At 39.8% G+C, this 25,653-nt stretch overlaps 1 protein-coding gene and 1 long non-coding RNA gene across 2 annotated transcripts in view; both read left to right on the top strand.

Annotated features, from left to right (window-relative positions):
* Positions 1-21,231, top strand: part of LOC306959419 (potassium voltage-gated channel subfamily A member 5) — a 29,606-nt gene extending 8,375 nt beyond the window's left edge. Inside the window, exon 2 of the mRNA XM_079551530.1 lies at positions 19,786-21,231. The gene's annotated coding sequence lies outside the window, so the exon portion shown is untranslated. The remainder of the gene's footprint in view (positions 1-19,785) is intronic.
* Positions 9,790-10,178, top strand: LOC306959315. The gene is made up of 2 exons (XR_013792612.1): positions 9,790-9,947; positions 10,138-10,178. It is a non-coding gene; the product is annotated as an uncharacterized lncRNA (long non-coding RNA).
* Positions 21,232-25,653: the final 4,422 nt, after the last annotated feature.

Below are 25,653 nucleotides of genomic sequence, written 5' to 3' on the forward strand. Positions count from 1 at the left end.
CCACTCTATAGTCCTCCATATCGCCTGTAACAAACCTCGCATTCTACGCATGTTGAATGTTATTGTTTACTGTCGGTGATCCCACACATGTGCGCTACGCTGGGGGGCAAAAGGCTCGCCTTCACAATGCTCCACAATCAATACAGCCTACTCAAAACCTCGTTAATATCGCAAACAGCATTTTAAGACATCCACCGGCAATACAGTCGCTTGATAGACCACCTAGCAAATTTAAACCGAAAGAGCCAACTAATTTGGAGCATCATTGTGCTGAGGATCACGAGCTACTGCACTGATGGGACTGTTGCAAGCGAAAAGCCCATTTCATCCGTGCCAAATACTACAGACACAACGTCATCAAAAACATGTGCATATAACATTAAACAATAGTCTAAAGTTATTCTTAATACTTCAGTGTACATTTTTGCGAAAACCAGTTTAACAATTACATTTAGGCTAATAATTTATTACCATAATCAGCACTTAAATATTATTAAAATCACGAAGGTTCACCAAAAGAAGATGAAAGCATCCCCACAATTTGGACAAAATGACCTGTTGTCCATTTAGAGAGTGCTCGTTTCAAAAGCCTGATCTGTGACTGGACTGTCCTCACTTGTACAGCATGGGAACATCTACTGCGAGGTCTTAGCAGACACTTGTAGTAGGCACTTGATGGTAGTAACTTTTTTGTGTCTGTACATGTGGAGTAGGTTTTTTTTTTTTTACCTCTAATAACGTGAGCAAATTCTTAAATCTATGAAACTTTACACTCCTCTCCTTCCTTCATTTGTGTCGCCTACAGGGGCATGTGTGTCCACTACATTGATTTTATTACATTTAGCCATATTTAGCATATGGCTAATAATTTATAATTTCTTACAAAAATGTATTATGGACTACGAAGGCCTGCGCTTTCCCTCCAGTCGCAGTTCAGAATCACTTGCACGTGACGTCACTCGTCTCTGTGTGTATCGATAGCTGTACATGCCTTAAATGTGTCGCTGACACTTTGGTCCTGAGCCTGAGGCCTTTTTCATAGCTATAATGTTTCGTGATCGTATGCCTGTGTATAGCCTGTGTGCAGGTGAACGACCTGAGGACTGGTTGGTTTCCTACTCCATTCGGAGTGAAGCAAGGAGATGTTCTCTCTCCAACATTATTTGCTATTTATGTTTATGATTTGGCGCAAGAGATGAAGAGAGCAAATGTGGAGATTTCTGTTGAGGGCAATAACCTCAGCATTTTATTATATGCTGATGATATTGTTTTGGTTGCAGAGGAAGAAATAAAACTGCAAAAAATGTTGGATATCATTAATGTGTGGTATTCCATATGGAGACTTTTTTGTGTGAAAAAACCCCTCAAATGGTTCATTTTTGAAAGTGATTATACATTCTCTTTTGGTCAAATGAGGCTGGTGTTACCTATTCACCTTATTCCGCTCTGCCCATTTTTGCTTCTTTTTGCTTTGTATTGACACTTCCAGTAGAGCACGAAGCCCATTCATTTAAATGGAGATGAGGGAAAATGTTTGCTGCTAAAATCCGATATTTAGTAGATTTGTGTAAAATGTCCAATGTTCATTTACACCAACATATCAACACTGCACCGTTTCGCGAGGCCGAAAATTGGCTTTCGGGCACAATTCATGGCAGCGCCCACGCAAACATCCGGAATAAGGTGAATAAGTATCTTGGTTTTGTTTTTCATGAGAATAGGGCAGAAAAGTACTAGCTGAGTCTGCTGGGAGGGCTTTAAGTGCTGTAATTAATAAGATGAAGATATGTTCTGATTTACGTTTTACTGCTTTTACTCAATTGTTTGATTCAATGATGGGATCTATACTATTTATGGTGCAGGGGTTTGTGGTTCTGAGGAGGCTCCAGAGTGTAATGATATTCAAAGTAGAGCAATACGAGTGATGCCCCTTGAGGTTGAGGTGGGTCTCCCAAGATAGTAGACTGTGTGTTCTGTGTGAGTTAGTTGGGAGTAGTGGAGGATGAATTTCATTTCTTGTTGTGCAACATTCATTGCTTTAATTGCTTTGTTTGCAAAAATTCAATGCAAATATCCTGATGTGTTTTGGCTTTTTGACAGTGCTGGTTATTTAAAAAGGAAGTTTTTGCTCTGGCAAAATGTTGTTGAAAAAGCATGGACACTGAGGCAAGAATTGTATATCCTGAGAGATACAGTATGTTTGTGTTAACAGTGGTGTTGGCTGTCTTCCTTATTGTTGATAGTGTCATATAAGAGCATTATGTGATACTGTTTGTGTATGACATTGTGTATGAAATTATAAGCCACAAACAGGTTTATGTTTTGGGTGGGTGAGCACATCAGGAGCTGCATAGACAAAACCCATTTGTACCCCAAAGTACGTGAATGGATCTCAGGTGTGATTTCCTGCATTCTGGTGCATTTTAGATCATAAATATAACTTTTAGCTGGTCCATTGGCTGATGTTAAATAATTTCTGGGGCCTCCTTCAAATTGGGACCCCTCAGCAAATGCCCAGTTAGCCCCTTCATCATCGGTACAACGAAACAGCATTGCACATATTTGAGGACAGTCAGTCACATGAAAGTCAGAAACATGTTTAAAACATTCTCTTCACTGAAGTTAATGTTTGACTTATTAATTTTATATTTAAACTTACCTTGATATCACTTTAAAAAAAAAACAACTTTATGTTGGGCATTGTTAGGATTCTGTTTGAGTGTTTTTAGCTATGTCCCTTCTGTTTCTCTACCTCATGTCAGTCATTCTAGTTCTTATTCCCAACAGAAAGCAGCATATAATTTAGAAAATCTTGTGGAGAATTTTCAGCGCATGATTCATGATCAAACTTTGAATATGATTATTCAATTTAAGAGCTATCAGAGTCACATAAAGAAAGATATATAAACTAAAACAGCGTAAAGTAGAAATACAAGATGAAAAATAAATATGCTATTTTGTCGGTATTACAGTACTGTATAAGGGTTCCAAATTTCACGCGAGAGAGTTGCTTTAGAAAAATAATGCACAAATGACCCACAAATGATGCTGCTAATCCACTTTTGCATGTGTGACTTGTTTTGCACATGAGCAAGCACTTGGTAAATGACTCCCATAATCATAACTCACCATCGAGCTGCCTTCACCCGGTCAATGGTCTATTCTCACTTGCTGCAAATGACATGCTGTATTTGATCCAGGGGAGTTCCCTACCTGGCTGCTTTTAGATGTCTGCTCATGACAAACTCCCATAGTGTGAAAACATCTGCTTTTAAAAAAATGTGCTTGCAGATTCCCTATTCATCTGTCAACAAATCTAACCAGTCACTTAACATGCGCAGAACTTTGGATCGTGTCTTCAACCACTCTGCATCTTGTTTCCTTGCTGTTACACTAAAATAGCTCCAAATAAGTCCTTTTTCTTTTTGTCGCCATGCTGCTTGGCCATGCTTGTTATGTTGACTGTGGACGCAACACGAAGAAAGCAGCTGCTACTGCTACTGCTACTAGTGACGGGCAAAAGGAAGCCTCATGAACCAATGAGGCCTTCAGTCTCCTCTGCAGATGGGGGCATGGTGGTTCAGCGGTTAGCTCTCATTGTCCCCATGTCTGCGTAGGTTTTCTCCAGGTACTCCATATTCTCCTACTGCTAAAAACATGTACAATCAGCCTGGCTCCACATCTGGAGATGGGTCCCCGGGCGCTGCACAGCAGTCGCCCACTGCTCTTTACGGGTTACCACAGTGGTATCGAAGGATGAGTTAAATGCAGAGGACTAATTTTCCTATGGGGACAATAAAGTACTTTAACCTTAATGCTACTACTGCTGCTGCTACTACTACTACTACTACAACTACTACGACAACTACTACTACTACTACTACTACTACTACTACTACTACTACTAATAATAATAATAATAATAATAATAATAATAATAATAAGACCCCTTTTGTAAAGCGCTTTACATGTGACAATTGTACATTCACTCCATACTTGGTGGTGGTAAATTACGTTTGTAGCTTCAGTTTCCCCTGGGGGAGACTGCCCTCTGACCACCACCACCATACATTCACTCACACACATCATTCATCCTGGTATATTGTACATGTTTTTAGTGGTAGGGAAACCAAAGTACCCAGAGGAAACCTACGCAGACACGGGGAGAACATGCAAACTCCACACAGAAAGGACCCGTCCAGGTGGGAATCAAACCCTGGACCTTCTAGCTGTGAAGCGAGAGCGCTAACCCAAGTGACGTCTGGACGTTAATCATTCCAGGACCGTGCCCAGTATAGTGCAGCCTGGGCCCCACCCTGGAGCCAGGGTTGGGGTTGGGGTTTACATTTTGGCCTGTGCCTACGGGCCCATCCTGTGAACTCACTCCCCACAGAGGCAACCATATGGTTCTGGTGCAGAGAGGACTGAGTGGCGGTCGACGGCAGGTGCCTCGACGACTGTATGCAGCTTCTGGCGGTCGGGACATGTCGTACGTGTTACAGGCATGTTCTATGGGGAGGAGGCCCTGCGGAACACGCTGAGCTGGCCTGGTGTCGCCTCGGGGTCCCCCCAGAACGTGACTTTCCGACTGGATCAAGAAGTCTGGGCATCTCTCCACTGCAGCCCATAGTCGAGTGGTTAGAGCTGCTGCACATATGGCAGAATTGCTCCACCCTCAGAGTTGTTCGAGACCCATTTTGAAATATTTACTAAATTGTTTTTACCTTACATCTTTATTAAAATGGTCTGTACTATTTGTATTTAACTTTGCTGAGATCACTACAATTACAAAGGAAAAAATGCACAGTTGAACCCTTGACCTTTGAGTTTCTAACCTGTGCTGTCTCCACTGGGCTGTCAGGTGGAGATGATTGAAGGGAGGGTGTGGAGAACGCTTTCCAAAACTGCTTCGTCCTTCCTTTTCTGACCCACTTCCAGCAATTGCTCTGTGAAGGCACCTCCAGAAGGTCCTTCAGTAGAGCACAGTAGAGTCTGTGGCTTTCAGACGGACTGTACCTGTTCTCACGGAACAGACCCACCCCTTTACCGTGACAGCACTGACCACTAATGTTACTGAGAATCACAAGTTTGACTGATAATACTTTTAACAGAAAATTCATTTCCCCCTAGAGTAAAGAATCAGATTCAGATTGGTCATATTTATATAATCCCAAAATTTCCACTCCCAATAAAATCATATTAGGTCTCATTTCTACTTCCTTTCTCATTAACAAGTATATAACAGTAAATTTGATCAGATTGAAACTGAAGTAGTTTGGGGCTGCTCCCCAGTGTAATGCGCACCTGTGAACGTGCATTTCGAGTGTTAGTGTGTAGGAAAAGGAAGTGAATATAAACACATCAGATCTGATTATTGGGTTATCTGATTTTTCTGGCCATGTAAATATAGCCGCTGACTGTCGTCAACTGTACCAATCTCTTTTTCCCGCTGCCAGGAATATGATAGTTTTCCAGGGACTTATCTGTCCCTGCCTGCCCCATAGTGTGACTGGCAGATTCAATTAAAACTTGGCCAAGCTGTGTCTCTAAGACAGAGATTAGAGTACTATTATGACAAAAATAACCAGAGTTGGTGTATTGACTGACAAGTAATTTTAGTGAATGTCACAACTCAATTTCCATAATCTCTACAGTTAAATGAACATGCATGTGCAAGATGTCACATGGATTATTAGTTTAGTTTTGAGCAGCTTACATTGTTATTCAGAATTCACATCATCACACAGTAATGGAGCCTTAGAACGAGCTGGCCGAAGCAAGAAAGCTTGTGTTGCTATTCATAAATACATGCAATAATTTAAAAAAACATGTGTGGCAAGGCAGGTTGAGAGAGCACAATTCGTACACAAGGCAATTTAATGTGTGTACTGGAGTTACTATTGCGGTAGCTCAACACACGCCAAACCTATGTAATGTTAGAAGCACGGTGGCTTAGTGGTTAGCTCTCATGCCTCCCATAAAAAAGTTCAGGGTTAAATTTCTGGACTATGCAAGGGTTTCTATGTGGAGTTTGCATGTTTTCCCTTTGTATAGATTTCCCCAATGAATCTAAAACATGCACAATAGGTTAATCCTTCAGCCAGGTGATTATGACCATTAGCGTGGCTCGACATCTGGAGATGAGTCCCCAGGTGCTGCCCACTGCTGCCCACTGCTGCCCATGGGCAACCCAAAAGCAGCCATGCACGGCTGCTTTTGGGTTGCCCCAGTGGCATCAAAGGACAAAATTCCCTACAATAAATGGTCTCATGGTGTACAAACTCACTCCTTCAATAACCTTAATGCTGGCCATTATGTTTGGTACATTATGTTTTTTGTGTAATTTCATAGGAAATGTCACCGATGGCCTTCCATTAATTTGAAGTCAACAGAAAGTTCCCAAACAATCTTGATCCTATCGTCTGTTTGTGTGTTTGAGGCTGTGAAAGCCATTTCACCCCAAATTACCAATTTTGCTCCAACTATGAGGAATATATGTGTTGTTGGCCTCATTTTGCTAATAAAGTTGTGCTGCCATTAGACATTTCAACATGTTTCGTGAATCATAAAAGCTTTGTAATACAAAGGTGTCCAAAGGTATTTTTTTTTTAATAGCCAGGAAAAAAACACATTAATTTTGAGTTTTAAGGGTTGGTGTGCCTAAGGACACAACGACAGTGTGCACCTTCTGGAGGCGGGATTCAAACCCCCAACCTACCGATCATGAGACAACCCTCTCCACCATCTGCGCCACTGTCGCCCCATAACATATATATATATAAACACAACATAATAAGAAAAGGCACAGCAACAAGGTCTCCAGTTCAATTCCCACCAGGATGGGGTCTTTCTGTGTGGAGTTTGCATGTTCTCCCTAAATATGTACAAAAAGTTCCCCTCTGGGCCCAGGACTCCCCTGGAAATGAGATTCCTAATCTCAGTGACAAGGGAAAAGTTTAGGTCTGTAGTGCTTAATTTTTTTTTCACTTTAATTATCTGTCTCTCCTCTCAAAATACAAGTAAAGATGCCAAATTCCTTACGCCACGGTTCATGCTGATTAGTGGTAAATAAGTTCATCACAGGCGTGTAACAAGTGTAGCGACATGTTTCTAATCATTTATACATAGATATAATATCGGGCGAAAGTATTTTAGGAACTCAAAATACAGCACTGATATTTAGCATTTTAACTTCAGTTTCAAAGTATTCTCCCCAACACTGATCATGTATAGCCAGTAATTAAGCAAATATAGAATACTGATTAACCAGAGTAAAGTAAAATCAAATCAAATGTATTTATATAGCACATTTAAAAACAAGTGTTGTTGACCAAAGTGCTTTACAAAGGTCTCCAGTAAATAAAAGACAATACACAATATACAAGCAGCAAAGATTTTGGCCATAATATGTGCAAAACAGTGTTAAAAGCTTTGGTGTATAGAAAAGTGTCTTAAGCAATGGTTTAAAATGGTCAAGTGTCTGTCAGAATACAAATATAGTTGGACATGTGTGTGTGGTTCCTGTTGGCTCTCTCTGTAAATGCAGGTACTACTGACATGATTCATTTATTTAAATGATTCATGGTGACAATGTATCAGTAACATATGTATTAGTCTGGAGCCCCTTGTGTGATCATTTTAAATTAAATCAAAAAGTATTGACTCATAAAATTAATACAAGACTTCATACGGTTACTGCTGGTGGTAAATGCTTAGTCGTGAGCCATCTTTATTGTGTTGTATAGACAAATTTGTCACGTGCAATTTTGGCCTATTCTTTCAGACAAATCATGAAGGTTTCCCGTGTCTTCTATTTCATTTGATTTCCTCCGGGGTTCAGGTCATGTGACTGGTTGGGAAAAAGCTCCACACCGTGATGTTCTTAATCTTAAGAACATCATAACATCATAAAGCTTCACTTTAGGCATAATATGATTGAGGCGATGTGCAGCGCAGTTTGACCTCCAAACAACAGTTCAATTATTGACTCATCTGACTAAACTACAGCCTTCTTAACAAAACGTTGTTCAGCAAACAACAATTGCACTCCTTTGTCAGAAATCTTGCATGGAGTTTCTGATTGTCATTGTTCATGGTGAAATAATGTACTTTCCACTTCTGAAAGACTGTACGCACTGTATAAGAATGGTTTGCTGGTCAGTAAAACATTTTGATGTTTAAAAATATTTCTGTCCCAGCACAGGTTTCATCAGGATTTCATTATGGCTTTCTATGTCATTATGTCCTTTACACCTTCTTCTCTTCGTACAGTGTGTACAATTCTTTTTTCCTTTACCATCAATAACTCACCCAATGTATGGACCTCTAAGGCTTGATATATTTGCACGCATGGATCACTCAGGTCGTTACCCAGTGACAAACACTTATTTGATTTTTTTTATTTTCCACATAAAGGGGGTCATTTACCAAGTGTTTGCTCATGTGCAAAATGAGTAGGATGTGCAAATTGGATCAGCAGCCATTTATGCTTCTTTTACTCAAGCAGCATTTGCCCATTTACTGATCGGATCTGGGGCCCTAATACAGTAAGGAGCCTGTTAATTGTCCGCAGCAACAGCGTTTATCCCCTGGCCCCGCTCTACATGTGCGGTGGCGTATAGGTGCAGTAGATGCATGTCGTCCTGCTGCTCTTGAGGCAGATGATGCAGAAATGATGGCACTGGGCATTCATGTGGAAGCGCTGCATTCAGTCCCTCTGGTTAGATAACCTTCCTCTCAAGCCTCTTTGTTGCCTTGTTTTCTGCTTACATGACTTTTTTCTTTGCTTGTAGATGCCACGACTGACATTAGACCACTATAGCACTCATTCAGTGCTTTTCAGACAATGAAATTGTAAACCTTGACCTTTTCACTTGAGAGTCTTGTTCACTCTGCCTTCATAATACTCACTTACAGCCATCAGCGCTTTTGATTGTTGCAGGTCACAAATGAAAAATGAATTATTTGCACAGATATGGACTGCTAGTGCGCTGCAGTATACCTGTCTCAGCCTCACCATGTGTTTTACAGTGTCCTGAATTGGTGTAGTATATACAGCTCAGCAGCAGAAGGCAGAGCAGTGCAGGCATGTTCTCTTGAGTGACAAATCACACTTTTAAGTCTAGCAACTCGACTGACCAGTGTGTTTGGAGGTTGTTGTAGGAAAACTGTAAGATCAAAATAGAGGCTGTTTTTCATTTAGGCCAGACTTTTGCTCTAGTTCTCATTTTCGTGGTAAATGAAAAGGCCACGATGAGATCAGGTGGCGCTTTTCTCTCTAGCATGATTTTACTCCACTGTGACAATCATGACAAAACTTTTGACCATTTATATTTTGTCACATCATGACATGTGAAAAACGATATATTATAACCCTCAATACGTACTTTCATATCATAACCACTTATCAGCGTTAGTGATGGGCTAAATGAGCCGAGGTATCGACACACACATCAAGCACAGAAAGCGGCACTTCGGCCGAGCTGTGTCGTGAGTGTATCATTTGAAGAAAAGTCATGTGACCAACACTTTCACTGTGCCATTTTGTATCATATAGTGTCATACGTAACATGCAGCAGCAGCCAGTGGAATGAAAGAGCAACACTTTACTCATTTTGTCATTTGAGATATATCTACCACATAAATTCCTCCTTTCCTGTGGGTGCTCTCAGTCTCGAGCAGCCCAAATCTTTGGACACCAGGCGAATTTGCCCTGATTACAAAATGATTCAAGCAAGAGCACAAGAGCCATCTCATCTTTTTCAGGCGATATTGAAGTGTAGCACAAAAACATAGCCTAGTACAGGGGTGGGCAATTAATTTCCATAAGGGGCCACATAAGAAGCTTGAATTGAGTCGGAGCCGCACCAACAATATCTCGAACTTATTCTGCAACTTTATCCTATTGTACATTACACTAAATTGTGTATTTTGAATATCTGATACTGGTATTTAGTAGGACTATTATTTTCTGAAAATATTTAGCCATATCAAGTCAAGGACGCGCATGTGTGTGCATCGTTATTTAGCTTATTCAGCTTCTTATACTCGTTAACTTGAACCATCGCACTGAAAGCACCTCTGTGTTTCCTTCAAACGGAGTTTGTGGGAAGTGAAGCGATAGCAGGGGTCTCCAAGTACATTTCCTTGGGGGCCAAAACATACATGGGGAGTTTATTGCCGGGTCCATAAACAAAATCTCCTAAATAAAAATATGTTTTGATTGGGAAAATACTATTGAGGAAACTTTTTTCATTAAATGAAAAACAATGAGCCTGGTAGGACTGTAGCCAATGTGTTGTTTATATCCATATCATCAGTGCCCTCTGCTGGACACGTGGAATTCCTTCCGTTTATTTTTATTTAAGCAGCCCCCTAGTGGCTGGAGTGAGCATTCTAGTACTTTCTTAAAAAGAAATCATAACTGCAAAGGAATGGGCTAGAGTCCTTTTTTTTACATGCTCGAAAATTTATGCCCTACAAGTTGTGGGCCGGATTCAATCATCTCTTCAATCAACCACACAATCAGCCACATCCGGCCCACGGGACGTAATTTGCCGAGGTCTGGCCTAGTATATTGTTTAGTTGACATAGGGGAGAGCATAGCGGAGAGCACCAGGTTTATAATCAGAGGGTCGTTTGAGTCAGGTGAAGGTCTATGATTATTTAGTCCTTTGACTTGACATCCACTGGTAAACAACAACACAAATATGCCTTGTTATTGTCACAAGCATAATTTCAAACCATTAACATGGCTGACAAATAAAAAATCTTGAATCTTGAAGCACTATTCTTTGGTGAGTGGCTTTATTTTGAGAGAATAAGATGTATCGGTGATACATCTCCTTAATTTGTTTTCTCGTCTCATTATCCTGAGCAGTTTTCCTCTCACTAAATTATCACTCTCAGCTGTTAAACAAGCTCATTCACGACGATTTATTGGTTCACATTTCTCAATGAGAATAAATGAGTTCAGTCAGTGTTGAGTGCACTTTTTTCAGGGTCACTCCTGTAATGCTTTTTACCACCAGATGGCGCCTATACAATGTAGCCTAACCCTGTGTGATACAGTGTGACACAATTAGTGACACACACTTTGAGGCATGTTCTGCCCATCACTAATCAGTGTTTCTTTACAATTTTCGTCTTTCTTTACAATTTTCCATATCAGAATTAAAAATAACTATAGTGCATCAAATACAAATCATTACACAGTATGTATCAAATAATATTGTTTGGGTATTTTAATAGCAATGCTCATTTGTTAAACTGCTGTTCTAACTTTTGTTTTTGTAAAATTCAACTCAGCCGTTAGAACAGGGGTGTCAAACTCATTTTGGGTCGTGGGCCCGAAATTCTGCTTCCACCGCAGGCCGCATGCAATGTAATTATTACTATTACTATTATTATTATTACTATGGAGAACATGTTTTCAATAAATGAATAATAATAAAAGCATGTACAATAGACGAGGATGAATGAGAGTGTGTTCGAGAGAGCGAGTGTGGGACAACGGATGGAAATTAGTTTAAGGCTACAATCCGGTGTGGCTTGTTTACATGCATGAGACCCATGTATGTTCATTAACATGCACTATCCCCACCAAATAAACCAAAAAATAACAAATAAATTAAAAATAATGAGCTGTGTCAAAGCCCCAACTTCACTCTAGTTAATAACGGCTTGCACTTATATTGCACTTTACAAGCCTGTGTCACAAGTTTCTCAAAGTGCAGTAGTAATTATTCATTCACATCACACTCGGTGGTGATAAGCACAGCCGTCCTGGGGCAGACTGACCATTTACCACATGGCTATATGTTGTTTATATCCTGATCTCTTATTATGTCAGTGGCTTCTGCTGGACACATGTGAAAATATTTTCTTCAGGTCCTTAATTTAAGCCGCCCCCTAGTGGCTGGAATGAGCATTCTGGTTATTCTTTAAAAAATCATAACTCCACACAGGAATGTGTTGAGACTTACTGTTACTTTTACTACTTAATTTATGCTCTACAAGGCAGGGGTGCTTTTGGCCATTAGAGAAGTAAATATGCTCTCTGAATCCTATATCATATTTGTACTCTGAATCCTACATTGTAAATGATTCTTATGGCTCTTGCATTTGCATTTATTTTCACCTTGCTGTAGAGATCAACTCACCCTGCATCAGAGATAGCAGCCCTGACCAATGATCATATCACAACATGATTGCATGGGCATAATTTCACAGGTCCCCAGATGAAATAGAGTGCCTTGTTGCCTGAACAGAGATAACCAGCGGGCTACAAATATTTACAACTCTGCATAAATTGTCCGATTCCACTCTCCTTTTCCTTGGCAGATGAACACAGACACGCATAATGTGACCCTTCAGTGTGATGCTGGAACACTAGTGAGAAGTGCTGCTGTGATGAGTCTACATCAGGGCATGTGTTTTACAACCTCTCCCAAACCACCCAGTAATGTACTTTATCTTTATCTTTAACATTTACATTTACTCATTTCCAGATAGCACATAGATTATCCATAACATGCTCAGAAGAGTTTCAGTCTGCTGTTTGTAAGGTCTTAAATTGGGAAAGTCTTATTAGTGATTATGCACAGATGAGGGGGCTCTGCTGCGTCACACGCCTCTGTTTTTTCCTCTTTATTCAGCTCCACGTGCCACATCACTCATGCATGAACTCACATATTTAATCACTCCCATTATAGTGTTCACCATGTCTGACCTCATATATTAGTATGTGGCTGAACTGATAAGGATCAAAGGCTATGTGCAGTGTGGTCAATGTCTCCCAGTGGACGCTCATCACGGCTTCGATTGACTTCATCATCGTTAACTCGGCACATCAAACCGCCCTCAGGCCACCATAGTTTACACATGTATTTATTTATATACAACATATGTGAGCTGTGAAGCACATCTGTTAACACAGCTTTACCTTTGGGACAAAGGCTGACCTCGACCTCTGCCGAGCCCAAGGGCCATTCTGAAGACTGAGTGTCAGACCATCTCATCGTTAAACCATTGCAGGATACAATTAGTGAGAGTTGTTTGTGTGTTGTTTTTAGAATCACAGATAACTCTTTGACTTTCAGAAAAGTGCTTGTTGAAATAAATCAGGCTTCAGCATAAGCTTTGTTGCAAGTGTGAAATGTAATTTAAGTTCTTATATTCATCCAAATGTAAAAACTGATGCACAATATCAAAATACATAGTAATACATGTCAACATTTCCACTTTGGAGATATTTCTCTTTGAAGCGTCTGCCCTGAGTTCACGCAGCGAGCTTCAGCTGTGTGTGACTTTGTTGAGCAACTCTGATGCTGAGAGTCGCGCAGCTCTTCTCACTTATGTCTGGGTGAGGGAAAGGGTGTGAAGCCGTGGGACGTGGCCATTAAACGGTGCAGAGTGTTCTTTCATTCATTTCACCATTTTTTTGTTTTTTTCAGGCCAAAGACTGAGGACAAAACTGATGCACTGCATTCATTCATATGAGAACGAACAACATTTTTGTTCCATCACAGGAAAATTTTACAAAGTTCATTTGTGTTGTGCAAGAAGTTATTCAGTAACTTCAACTTCCAAAAGCAGATCCAAATGTGTTTCAAACAGGGAACATAATATATTTAATGAGTTATGCACAGGAAAAGTTTGGGAATAACTTATGCTAAACAACAACCTTTTTTTTAATGTAACAAATATCACATTTTTTGTGTCAGTCGCCAGGATGATATTTCAACACAGTTAAAGGAAATGGCTTTAGTTTCCTCTTTATATACCTTACCATGTTTACCTAAATGTTAATTGATGTTCAGATTGAGATTAAGAAAATGAATCAAAAATACTTGGAAAGGGTTGGAGAGCTGGTCGCTACTGGTTGGAGAGTTTGTATCATTTACTGTAACAGCTGCAGAGCATTTTACCAGAGCATAACACCCTTAGATTTACCATAATTCTCTTCATGCAAAATGCAGCCCGACCATTGGATTATGTTGGCTGGGTGTGAAAACAGATTTGGATAGTGTCAATTTTGCCTCAGTTCATCCAGATTTAGGTGATGTCTGTGTGTGCTAAGAGCTGAAATGAGTGCAGATCCTTTTAAAACGCTGGCCTATTTGTGTAAATGCTTGAAAAAACATTTTGGCTTAAGCTAAGTCTTGCGAGCTTCAATGGCTGGAGCCACTAATGCACTATCCACCATCTTCCATGTCTTAGCTGAGGACAGAGAGGGGGTATGGGAGAATACACCCCTCTTAAGTTCTCCTGCCTTTGTCTGAATTTTTTAACACTATATGTTAAGAATGTGTATTAGGATTGGGTTCTACAAATTTGAATAGCAGATATTACAGAGGTTATGCAGATGACGTCTAGCAGCAGAAGCCAAATGAGCGTCAACTTTGAGTTATTATTTACTTTAACAATGTTGAGGGTTCTGTTCAGACACTCCCCATAGATAAATATATATTAGTATATTTTTATTCCTCTGCTCAAATATGAAGATATAATTTGTGAAGCCTCCTGATTCTTTTTGATCTCATCACCTCATAACCTCCGCACTAAAACTGCATAGAGGGTATGCATATTTAAAGTCTAAATAGAAATATGATTTTTTTTTAAATTGTATTGACTTAATATTTGCTACAGAATACTGACTGCCAGGCTGTCACACACAACCTCTACAGTGCCTTGTTTCTCTAGCCTGGCCAGCCACAATATTCTCTGTTTATTCTAAACCGTGTTTGTTGGAGATCTTTCTAATGTATTTCAAATATAAAGAGAAAGCAGTGTGTATGGCTGCTATTGTTTCTGTCAAAATTCGACATCCGTTATGCCGAGATAGGAAAAGAGTTTCTGTCCAGGTTAGCACTGGCATCAGTATGAATTTATAAATCATTACAAATTAGGATAACACTAAACATCTGAGTAGATCACCCCATGTTTCTGAATAAAACAATTCTCTCTTAGAGGGAGAAAGTGCAGATTCTACAAAGCAATGGCTGCATCTTGAATGTGATGAATCATTGTGCAGTTGTTCTCACGCGTTGTATCTTTTAACCATGTCAATACTAGTGAGTGATCTATCAACAAGGCAAAGATACAAATAGGACTCTGCCTTCAACCTGCTTTGCATCTCAATGCATAACATTTATGCTTAAAATAGTCCAGAGGGTTGAGGCTGCTGGAGTGAAAAGAGCACCCAAATGTCATACTTTTCATGTGAATGTATTACTGCAGCAAAAGGTCAGCTCTTGTGCGCGTCCATATTCTATGTATGCAATATAACCAAGATCTATTTCATTCAGAGATTCTCTGTAATCTTCTTTGCAGATAAATGTGCAGGAAGGTGGACTTAAAAAGGGCTAACGGGTAAATTAAAAATATTAGAAACAAATGAAGCAAAACTGAAGTAAACAAGAAGAGACATGTGCAGGCCAAGCAAAGCTCGGCCCACCCCCGCCCACACAGAAAGGACATCTATGGATGTCCTACAGCACCTCCTAGTGCCAATTTACAACAGCAACCACAAACGGATATAAATGGTGTTCTCTTCTTAAAGAATTACGCTGTCAGGTGCACAATGGATAATGACTACTGTCTACAAGATATTGTGTTACTGTCGGTTAAAGCTAAAGGTGCAGCACTATGCATGTCCCGGAATCTGCCATTGTACTATTCTAAGCTACGCACTGCTTTATGCATAGTAGTAATTACATGTCATGTGGTGACTAAGATAAAAAGAATCTTGACAACTGTGTTATTTAAATTAATGATCATACACCAACACAACTGTCTTTATTTTTACAGTCACTTTAGGAACACGTGAACGTGTAAAGATGAAGTACTTGTCTATGTGCCTTTATTCTTTACACTTCATCTAGTCCATAGCTCAGTTTTCAGTCTCCTGTGACACCAACTGACTTGAGTAAAAGCTGAATTGATGGATGATGATAGAGGACACTGACACAATGAGAGTTCAGGATATAGTGATTTAAAGCAAGGGTCTGCACAGCAGTAAGAGCTCCCAATTTTTTATTTGTTTCTTACACCACTGAGTGTGACGTTTCGGGCCTCATGCCCTTCAGGATATAAACAACATATGATTGCCAAGTAAATGGTCAGTCTGCCTCATGGTGGCTGTGGCTACAATAATTGCTTACCATGCGTGTGGAGTGAATGAATAATGACCACAATGTAGCACTTTGAGAAACTTGTGACAGAGGCTTGTAAAGTGCAATACAAGTGTAAGTCATTATTATTATTATTCATCAGGCTTCAGTCCTGTCAGGCTTTGACCAAATCAGCTCTACTTTAAGATCACAGCTCATTATATTTCATTTATTGATTATACAGTATTTTGCTGTCTACATTATATGTGGCCCGTGACCCGCCGTGGGAGCAGAAATTTGGCCCACAACCCAAAATTAGTTTGACACCCCTAAAGTGATCGTCTGTATGCAAAGTGGGGAGAGAATTTGAAAGTAAACAATCCCCTCCTGATTGGACCAGAGAGCCACTGTCACTATCCTGGCTGTCCCGGAGGCGCGATCAGTCCGGGAGTTCTATTCAACGCCCGGGGGCATTCAAGTGACTAGGTAAAATATAGTTCAATGGGCGAAATGCGAACATTTGATGACATTATTATTCATGTTTTTTTCAGGTCGGGCAAATCGAAGCCCTAAAAGTGATATGCAAGAGTAAGGTCGAGGAAACAAGCAATATAACATGAACGTGCAGGTTCAAAATTGAGAGGAGTTAATAAAATTAAAAAAACTAAAGTTATTTTCAAACTAAAATTAAATATTCTTTCCCATTTTAATATTTTTGGGTCAGTTTGCTCTCACCTGGAAACAAATAAATGATGTAATATTTACAATAAGAAGTGTGCATATTCATCGTTTCTACTGTGGGAAATTGCAAGTTCAAAATGCATTTTTCTCACATTGTGGTGAGATATATCATCAGATATATCACAAAGCACCACAAGAGGACAGACAAGAGAAAAAAGAGCAGAAAGAGAGACTTATGCCATGCATTAATAGTAAGCTCCTTAAATGTTCGCATTTCACCCAGTCTCTTGAATGCATCAGGGCATTCGCTGCTGATGCTAATGCTAGCAATATAAAAATTCTTGTCAGCATTTTCTTTTTGCCTAATTTTATATAAATACATAAATATCAATTGAAATCACCATAATCAATGTTACAATTAAAAATAAGGTTTAAAACAATAAGTATTGTGTTTCTGGCTGCAGACCGGATGCCCATATATAGAACTTCCGGACAGATCGTGGCTCCGGGACGGCCAGGGCCAGGGCAGTGACAGTCACTGCTAAGTTGCAAAATGAGAAGAGTGAGAAAAACTTTCAAAAGTACACAATAAAGCTCCCGCCCCCTTCACCCCTGATTGGACCTGACAGGCTGAGTCACAGGAGAAGCTCGTCTCATTGGTCAAAGTGATGCCCGGGGATTCTGATTAGTTGCAACAAAGGGTAGGACTGTATAAAATATATTACATTGTTTAACATGTTACGCTACATCACATTTCACTCCCTGGCAGTCAAGTATACTCAATCTTTTTTTACATTTGCAAAACATCTAATCGTACAGAATGTCAGTCAATTTCAGTTTGGTAGAACGAAATTAAATATGGCTTATACTTATAGTAGAATTAAGCACAGTTTAAATTGAAATAATGAAATACAATTCAACAGATATCTGACCTGCAATCACCCTTAAATCTAACTATACTAAGCAGATATGATCACAAATCTTAGTTTAAGTTTCAAAGAGAGTATAGTAATCCATCCTAACAAAGGAAACATTGTAGAAAAAGGAGTTTAAGTCTTCAATTGTGTGGCTTTATGCACAGATCCGAGGCGGTTACAGAGCTACAGTGATCACAGGATGAGATTGAGATGTTCATTCAGAAAAAAAAAACAGACACTGTTAATACTAAAGGTCACCCTGTGGTCACAGGAGCAGGGCACTATTCAAAATGTGTATTTTTTCTCTTCTGAAGGATTATAGCCGACGTGGCGAGCATAGTTTTGTCTGCATTAATTTGCCACGTTCACCAGTAATAACAAATATATGATACTGATTCAGAACATGCCTCTGTGACTGGTTCCATCGTGCTCTGATCAGAAGGTGTGTGCTATGAACTTATCACCTCATAGTTTAGTTTGATGATTTGGTGAGGGAGAAAGGGAAGTTTTCCTAAATGCTGCTGATGTGGCCTGGTGGGCTGTTGCATATGTTGTTCTGGATTACACTGATCCAACTTAATGCTTAAGACCTCGCAATCATTCATAACTACAGGAGCAGTTGAGGGAACATGCTTCCAGCACCATCTGCCGCTGTGGGTGGGATTAACTTCGAGGAAGACGCTGTGGGGGTGGACTGCAGGGTCGTAGGCCCTGTATGATTCATGCAGAGTATGCTGCCAAGGTAAAAGAGCTGCCTTTGGGGTTCAAGTAAAGTATATGATGTTGATGCATTAATGCTTTGGTCAAGTATACAAAGAAAGGAATTGCAACTGACTTAAATTGAGACCATTTACTACAGACTAAAGTGATAGACTGACGAGATTCTTTAGTTCAGGGGTTTCCCAAAATGGCACCCAACTAAAACATCAAACATCAGAATTTGTAATGACCAAGCATGGCTTTAAAGGTAAAGTTTGTTGGACGTGTTTTCAGTGCCTGATTTACTAAGCGTTTGCACATGTGTAAAATAGATGGTGTGTGATGTGGCGCCAAAAGCAGTTGCTGTTGAGAATTCTGTCTCTCATAAGCGCTAAAAGGCCACAGCGCAAACTCATTTATATATCAGATTTGCACCACTAATGATATTAACAGGTTCTAATAATAAATTAGGTGCAACACTGATTGTCATTGTCATTCTCATATTCTGATGAAAATGGATGAATTATCACAAATATATTATACTACTGTATGGTTGAGTTTGAAACTCACTAATTTAAATAAGTCCCCAGGAAGAATAGCAGCTTGATGCCACTAATGGGGAACCTATGAATAAACAATGAGCAATAAACACACAGTAAAATGGCATGGACTAATATTAAGTAGTATTTGCAATTTAGCACCTGGACTTTAGTGGTTTTAAAAGGCCCTACAACTACAATTAAACTGCACTAAAGGACAGAGTAAAGGATTTACTAAACATTAACGTGCCATTCCTCATTTGAAAGCGAAGAACTTCATGAATGCAGTATGCTCTTGCACTAATTAGTATGTGATTGGGGACTAGAGAGCCAAACTTTATACACATCTGGGGACACAAAAAGGTCATGTTAATAACACTACCAAACCATTTTTTTAAAGTATTTATAAACTTACTTATTTACACATCCTGTTACTACAGACAACATGGGTACAATTAGTATCTGCAACAGAAATGGCTTATCTGGCACGGTGGTGCAGCAGTTAGTGCTCGTGCTTCACTAGAATGTCCCGTTTTTTTCCCCTCTCACTAAAACATGTACAATAGGCCTGAATGAATGTAGTGTGTGAGTGAGTGGTTGGTGGTGGTTGGTGTGAATGACTAATGATGACACTGTAGCGCTTTGAGAAACTTGGTGACACAGACTTGTAAAGCGCAATACAAGTGTAAGCCATTATTATATTATGCAACAATACCTTATGCTCATATCTGACACTTGATTTTCATTTGTATGACTTTTTACTATCATGTTTTGTTTGTTTGTTTAAATGTGATACTGCAGTTACTAATGGTCACCTTGTCTGCTCTGTGTTCACAGAGAGTTGAAGCCATCAGGAGCCACCCTCACCTCTGGGACAGTCTTCTGCAGCTGAACTGCACTAACACGGACCATTTGACCCCTTTTAGAACGCTGTGCCTTGAATCAGTCACACATTAAAACAGCCATTGTTTAATTGTGTTCTCTGCCTGAATTGAGAGGAGGGCCTGGGGTTATGCTGCTCTTGCACTTTGGCATTTGGGAGACAACAATAAGATGACCAATTAAGGATTTTGCTGACATCAATTGTGTTCTTTTTATTCAAGTGGTGTTATATTAAAGAACACATTTTGCTGTGCAATATCAGTGGATCTTTTTGTCAGGTGGATAAACTATTTTTTTGTTTATTTTTGTAACAAGGTTTACTTAATTTATATTTTTCTAAGATTATACCTGTATGTAAGTCAAATGAGAGGATTTAAAAGACATGTGAGCATGGTTGATGAACGACTCTATGTCGTCTGAATTATAGAAGTCTATCTTTTTGGTTGTAGTAGTTTTTTTTTTACTGGATGCCCTTTTGCCTGACTAGGGCCTAAGCCATAGTCCACATAAGAGAAATGAGTGTTGTAAGCAAAACTGCCACATGCATTCAGGGTCTTACCTAAGAGCACACTCCCTTATTCTCATGAGCACATCTTAACTGTGTATTCAGAGGACATTTTGTACTGTTCATCTTGAATCATGAGTGTTTATTCTGTATCTGTTAGCGACCTGCTTCTCTTGCTGTTATTTTGTACTTCCTTCTACATATCAACAAAGAAACTATACATGCACTGAGTATGTGTGAAACAAGAAAGAGAATGACGGAGGTAGACAGAGGTACTCTTATTTACCTACAGGTACAAATAAAGAAACCTAACCTCATAATCATCCATTAAACTAAACTAAATCTAACCAATCAGGGATCAAGTACATCAACTAGACCAGTGATTCTCAATCTCATACTCGAGTGCCCAAAGCTTCACAGTGAGTCTTCAAAGCTTCTGAGAAAAGAAGTCCTGACTGGGTTGAAGGATGGCAATTAAATGTTTTATATGATGATTTATTTATTTATTTGGGATGGTGTCTTTATCAAGCGTGGACATTAATATAATTGAATTTGATTTCCCTCAAAATACAGTGATTTGTCAGGTTGCAAATGGGCATTGGGGCATTTGATGCATCAACTGGTAAAATAGTGGAGTGAAAAAGACAGGGAATCATAGGAATATATGATGAATTGTGGAAATCTGCAAAGAAACTATCAAAAATGTAATACTTTATTAGTAATTAGATACAACTTCGCCATGTAATTCAAGATGGTTAACGGGATTAAATCCGTAGCCTCATGAAAACTGTGTCCGATCTTTAAGAGGAAAAAACAATCTGAATATTCCAAAGTGGCGACACAAAGATTATTTAGGAAAAACAAAGAATACAAAAGTGTAGAGAAAGGGTAGGAGACTAAAGATAGGTGCGTAGGATGAACACATTTACAGTCGGGTCAAAATGTTGGAAGTGTATAAATACATTTTCTGCAAGGATTGATGGTGTGCAGGATTTCCTTTCTGAAACACAGAATACACCCTTAGCTGTCCCCTGTCATGTGTGAATATCTTTCACTCTCGTCCAGGATGAAACTTTGAACACGAAAAAATGTCATCTTCTGACTTGGGAGATACTGGCCACAATTTGAGAACTGTGTGTAGTTTATTTTCATGTGTGCTTACTGATTAGACAGTTGTGACGTGTGATCCCTGTGTTTCCTATAAGCTGCTGCTCCTCCCAGTCCAGCCTTTTCCTTTTGCAATACTCTCAGATACTATCGGAGCTTACAGTTAGCTGTGCCAAAAATGCAGCCTGACTTTTGTTGGCTGCGTTTTTGGATCCGTCAAATCATTTGGTGTGTCCATTATAATTCTGAAAGCATTGCTGGTGATGCTGCATTTTTTATTTATTTTTTCTCACAATTTCAAGCCAAAAAAGACACAGCCTTACCACAAACGAACAAAGGTCTCCGGGAACAATACGATTGAAATGAAGAGAGCATTCACACAGGTGCGTGTCAAACCAAAAGCTCATGATTCCCAGGACCATGTCTTGTTGACATAACATTAAAAAAAGAGACAAAGCTGCCTGAAGAAAGCTAAGAAAACTCAACCTATTACACATATCTGAATATGCATGAATGAATGGGTTTTCTGATATTCTGTGAAATGCATTGTGAAAATTACCCAATTTATTTTTTATTTTATTTTTGGCGGGGTGGGGGGGTTGGTCATCAATTAAAATATGGGAGAGTAAGAACACAACTCATTCTTAATAAGGATTTTCTTTTAGGTGAAATGTGAACACACTGTGATCCTCAGCATGTACTGCCATGGCCCATGTGTGTTTTAGAAACAGGTTTCTTTCCCCCACCCCTCCCCCATTCTGACAGATTTTACTTTGTGGGTAAAAAAAAAAAAAACCTCAGTGAATAAATGCATGATTTAACTGACAAAAGCCCTTGAATCATTGTAACCCAGGGATATTGTGTTATTCCAGCCATAGAGGGTAGTAATTGTGTGCTGCCTGTGAGTATATGAATTATGTGTGACGCTGCCTCCATTTATCGAGAACCTTTACTGACACTATTCCCAAAAATATTGCTGCCAAATTGGTTAAAAGCCAAACTTTAAGACTTTCTCTGTGTAAATGGTTTAAGTGTTTTACATGTTAAACCTCATCCTGGTAATGTTATATTGTGTTTTAACATGATTCCTGTTTGTTAAATTGTTGAACATTATGCAGAAGAGAAATCAAATAAAACGGTCTCCAAATAAAATGGTGTGTTTATCACAGTGTGTATATCAGGGCTGGGATGATTTCGTCACATGATCATATTTTTATCTATCTATAATACATTATGATCAGTTAAGAATTGCAATACTTTACCCGTATTGACTGGTGCTGCACATGCGTCATAAAACAGCATGAAAACCAGAAACAGAAATATGTTTATTGTGTCTTATTGTTTGGCAGACCAGTGGAATAAATGTACAGTGCTGCCCTCTGCTGTCCTAAGAGGGTTCCTATCCACTATTAACCTCTGAACCCCTGCCTTAAAGGGGGGGTATTATGTAAAATCGACTTTTTTAAGCTTTACATCATGTTATTATGTCACTCCCTCATTAAAAACATGCCTGAAGTGTTGCCTTGGCACATTCACGTATTTTTGAGTAATCTGTAAAAACTCTGAAGGCAGCCATTTTAGGGATAGGTTTGCCTAAGTCCTCCTAGGAACGCCCCCACCTCCTGGAGACGCCTCCGAGCTTTCGTCACCAGCCGAGTAACCAACCACTGCTCCTCAGCAGAACCCCTCCCCACTGATGCCACAGACAGAGTGTGGAGGGGGCGTGTCGGAAAGGGAGTTATTCTAATTTACTGCATTTACAAACCAACAGAAAGTTTTGTCATCATTGTAGTGTGCTATAGACTGGTGCTATGTGATTGAAAAAGCATAATACCCCCTCTTTAACAGAGCTCCAGTTCGGCTTTACCCACATCAAAAAGCGACTGGAGAGCAACATGCCTCATTTGAAAGCTAAGACCTACAAAAGCGATTCCCGTGTTTTTGTCGTGTTTTTCATGCGCTATTTTTTGTTGTGGTTTCGGCCACGCTTTGTCCACTTTCATGTGATATTATTGTTGCTTTTCTGGCATGTTTTTGTTGCTCTTATGTTGAGTTTTTGCCACTTTTTTGTTGCTCTTTTGAGGCTTCATTTTGTCACTTTTGTTCGTTTTTTGCTGCGTTTTCATCCTCGTTTTCTCCTGATTTTTGTCGCTATTTTGACGCTTTTTTCAAGAAGCTTTTAGATTTTGGGTAAAGTCGAACTGGAGAAAATGTCTTGGTTCAGGTGGGGGTTAAGAGGTTTAAATAAATTAACAGTGCACATTCTATAATATAATCACTATTACAAACTTCCTACAGCATTCAACCCCATTTACAGAGTCCATAACAAGCAGACAGTTTGATAGAAGACTCTTTGTAAATGATAGCTTGTTGATGATATTTGAAGGCAAACAATGAAGGCTGCTAAAACAACGCACTTCGGAGACATACAACTACAGTAACTTATTACACTCGCTGCTGTCTTGCTCTCCTTCCTGTTTTATCCTACTTTTCTTTCCTTTCTTTCCTTTGGAGCTGTATCTGTTTATTCCCAACACGCTGCTCTCTCTCTTTGTCTCTCTCTCTCTCTTTGTCTCTCTCTCTCTCGTAAGGGAGGGGCCCTTTCAATGGGTATGCGGCGGCCAACTGTCGTTGCACCTTGTCACTGCTGCTGCAGTGATTGTATTCCCTTGGTCGTTTCTGTCAAATCTGTTGGCCCTCTGGGGCCCCTGCTGGCTTGGAGGCCCCAGGCAGCTGCCTGCCTTGCCTAATGGCAAGCTACGCCTCTGGCGACAGCCCTCATCTTCTCTATAGCCACTTTGCCAGGGCATATGTAATAAAACTGCCTGCAGTCTCTCCTATTTCTTGTTGCCGTTGAACTTGCACGTTCAAAAATGGCATTTCTTCTCACAACAAAGTGCTTCCCCAACTTGGCTACCATAGCGTTGTATTCATTTGTCTCCTCATCTGTGATGTTTAGTGAAGAAGGCAGATCCGCTGCTTCTTCTTCATTATATAGGCCTGCTGTAGAACAACAGTTTTCTTCTGGCTGTAGCTCAAGTCCAGAAGCTATTCTGAATCTCCCGAAACGCCTGATCCATTTTTGGCCATTCTTCTGGCTTTTAGAAGTCAAACTTAGGTACAGTTTACACAGTGGCAAAACAAGGGTACGTTGATAACAAATGCACGTATCCTTTAAGCCCCGTGCACACCTAACGCGCTAAATTGCGTTACCGCTTCTAATTGGTCGCTTTGGAGTCTGAGAAAACCTCTGTGTTTTTCCCACACACTGTTCCTGTGCACAAAGTTGTGAATGGAAATTGTTTCCTGATTCTTTCATTGTGCTTTAGTTTTGCTGCCTCTGCCTCTCTGGATGGGCAGTGAAATTGTCAGCTCTTTTTTTTAAGTAAGTCCAGTTGTTTTAATTCATCATTTTTGAGTTTTAATCAACTACCTGGATGACTGAGAAAATACATTGTGGTGTTTGTAGTGACAGCGGCACTAATGGTACGAATTGTAGCTCAAACTAGTCTATTGTCCTATGTCATACCTCATGTGTGTTGTTTTGTCTCTCTTTTCTTTTCTTTTTTCCTTTTCTTTAAATGTATTGTGCCCCCCTGCACATTTGTAAAATATGCACTTCTTGCAATAAAAAAAAAGAGAAAATACATTGTCTTTTCAATAATATATGTGTGCGGTTTTGAGTAGGGCTACCTTGCCTGGCCTGCCAGACACTCCTCCTGTCTGTTCAAAAGAAGAACTGTCTGGACAGCTCCTCGCACCCTATCATTTCACGATTTTACCCACATCGGTCCAATCACGCACCAAGAGGCGGCTGCGATGTATCTAGTGTTGCTCTGATTGGTTGATGCCGTCTGTCAACCACGCCCACCGGGAAATCGTTGAGATCATGCTTGCTCCCAGACTATATGTCATAATGAAATCCTGTTTATAACAGATTTGGATTTGAAATCCAGTGCATTGTTTATTGCGTCCGTGTTTTTTCATTGTTGCATCCATTTCAAGTTCAGTGATGCGAAGGCCTGGGTCTGCAAGGCACTTTGTGCGCCTTCACATTGACAATACACAGAAATCACCCGCACCCGCACAGTAGATTGATTTGAATAAAATCTCTCTTTCTGGGTGGCCTGAAAACGGCTTTGTGTCCATGTAGTAACTGATTTTCTCTCGACTTTTTCAGTCCTATGTAAACTAATCGAAGTGAATGGGTG

The sequence above is a fragment of the Gobius niger genome (genome assembly GCF_951799975.1).
Source record: "Gobius niger genome assembly, chromosome: 2".
NCBI lineage: Eukaryota > Metazoa > Chordata > Actinopteri > Gobiiformes > Gobiidae > Gobius > Gobius niger.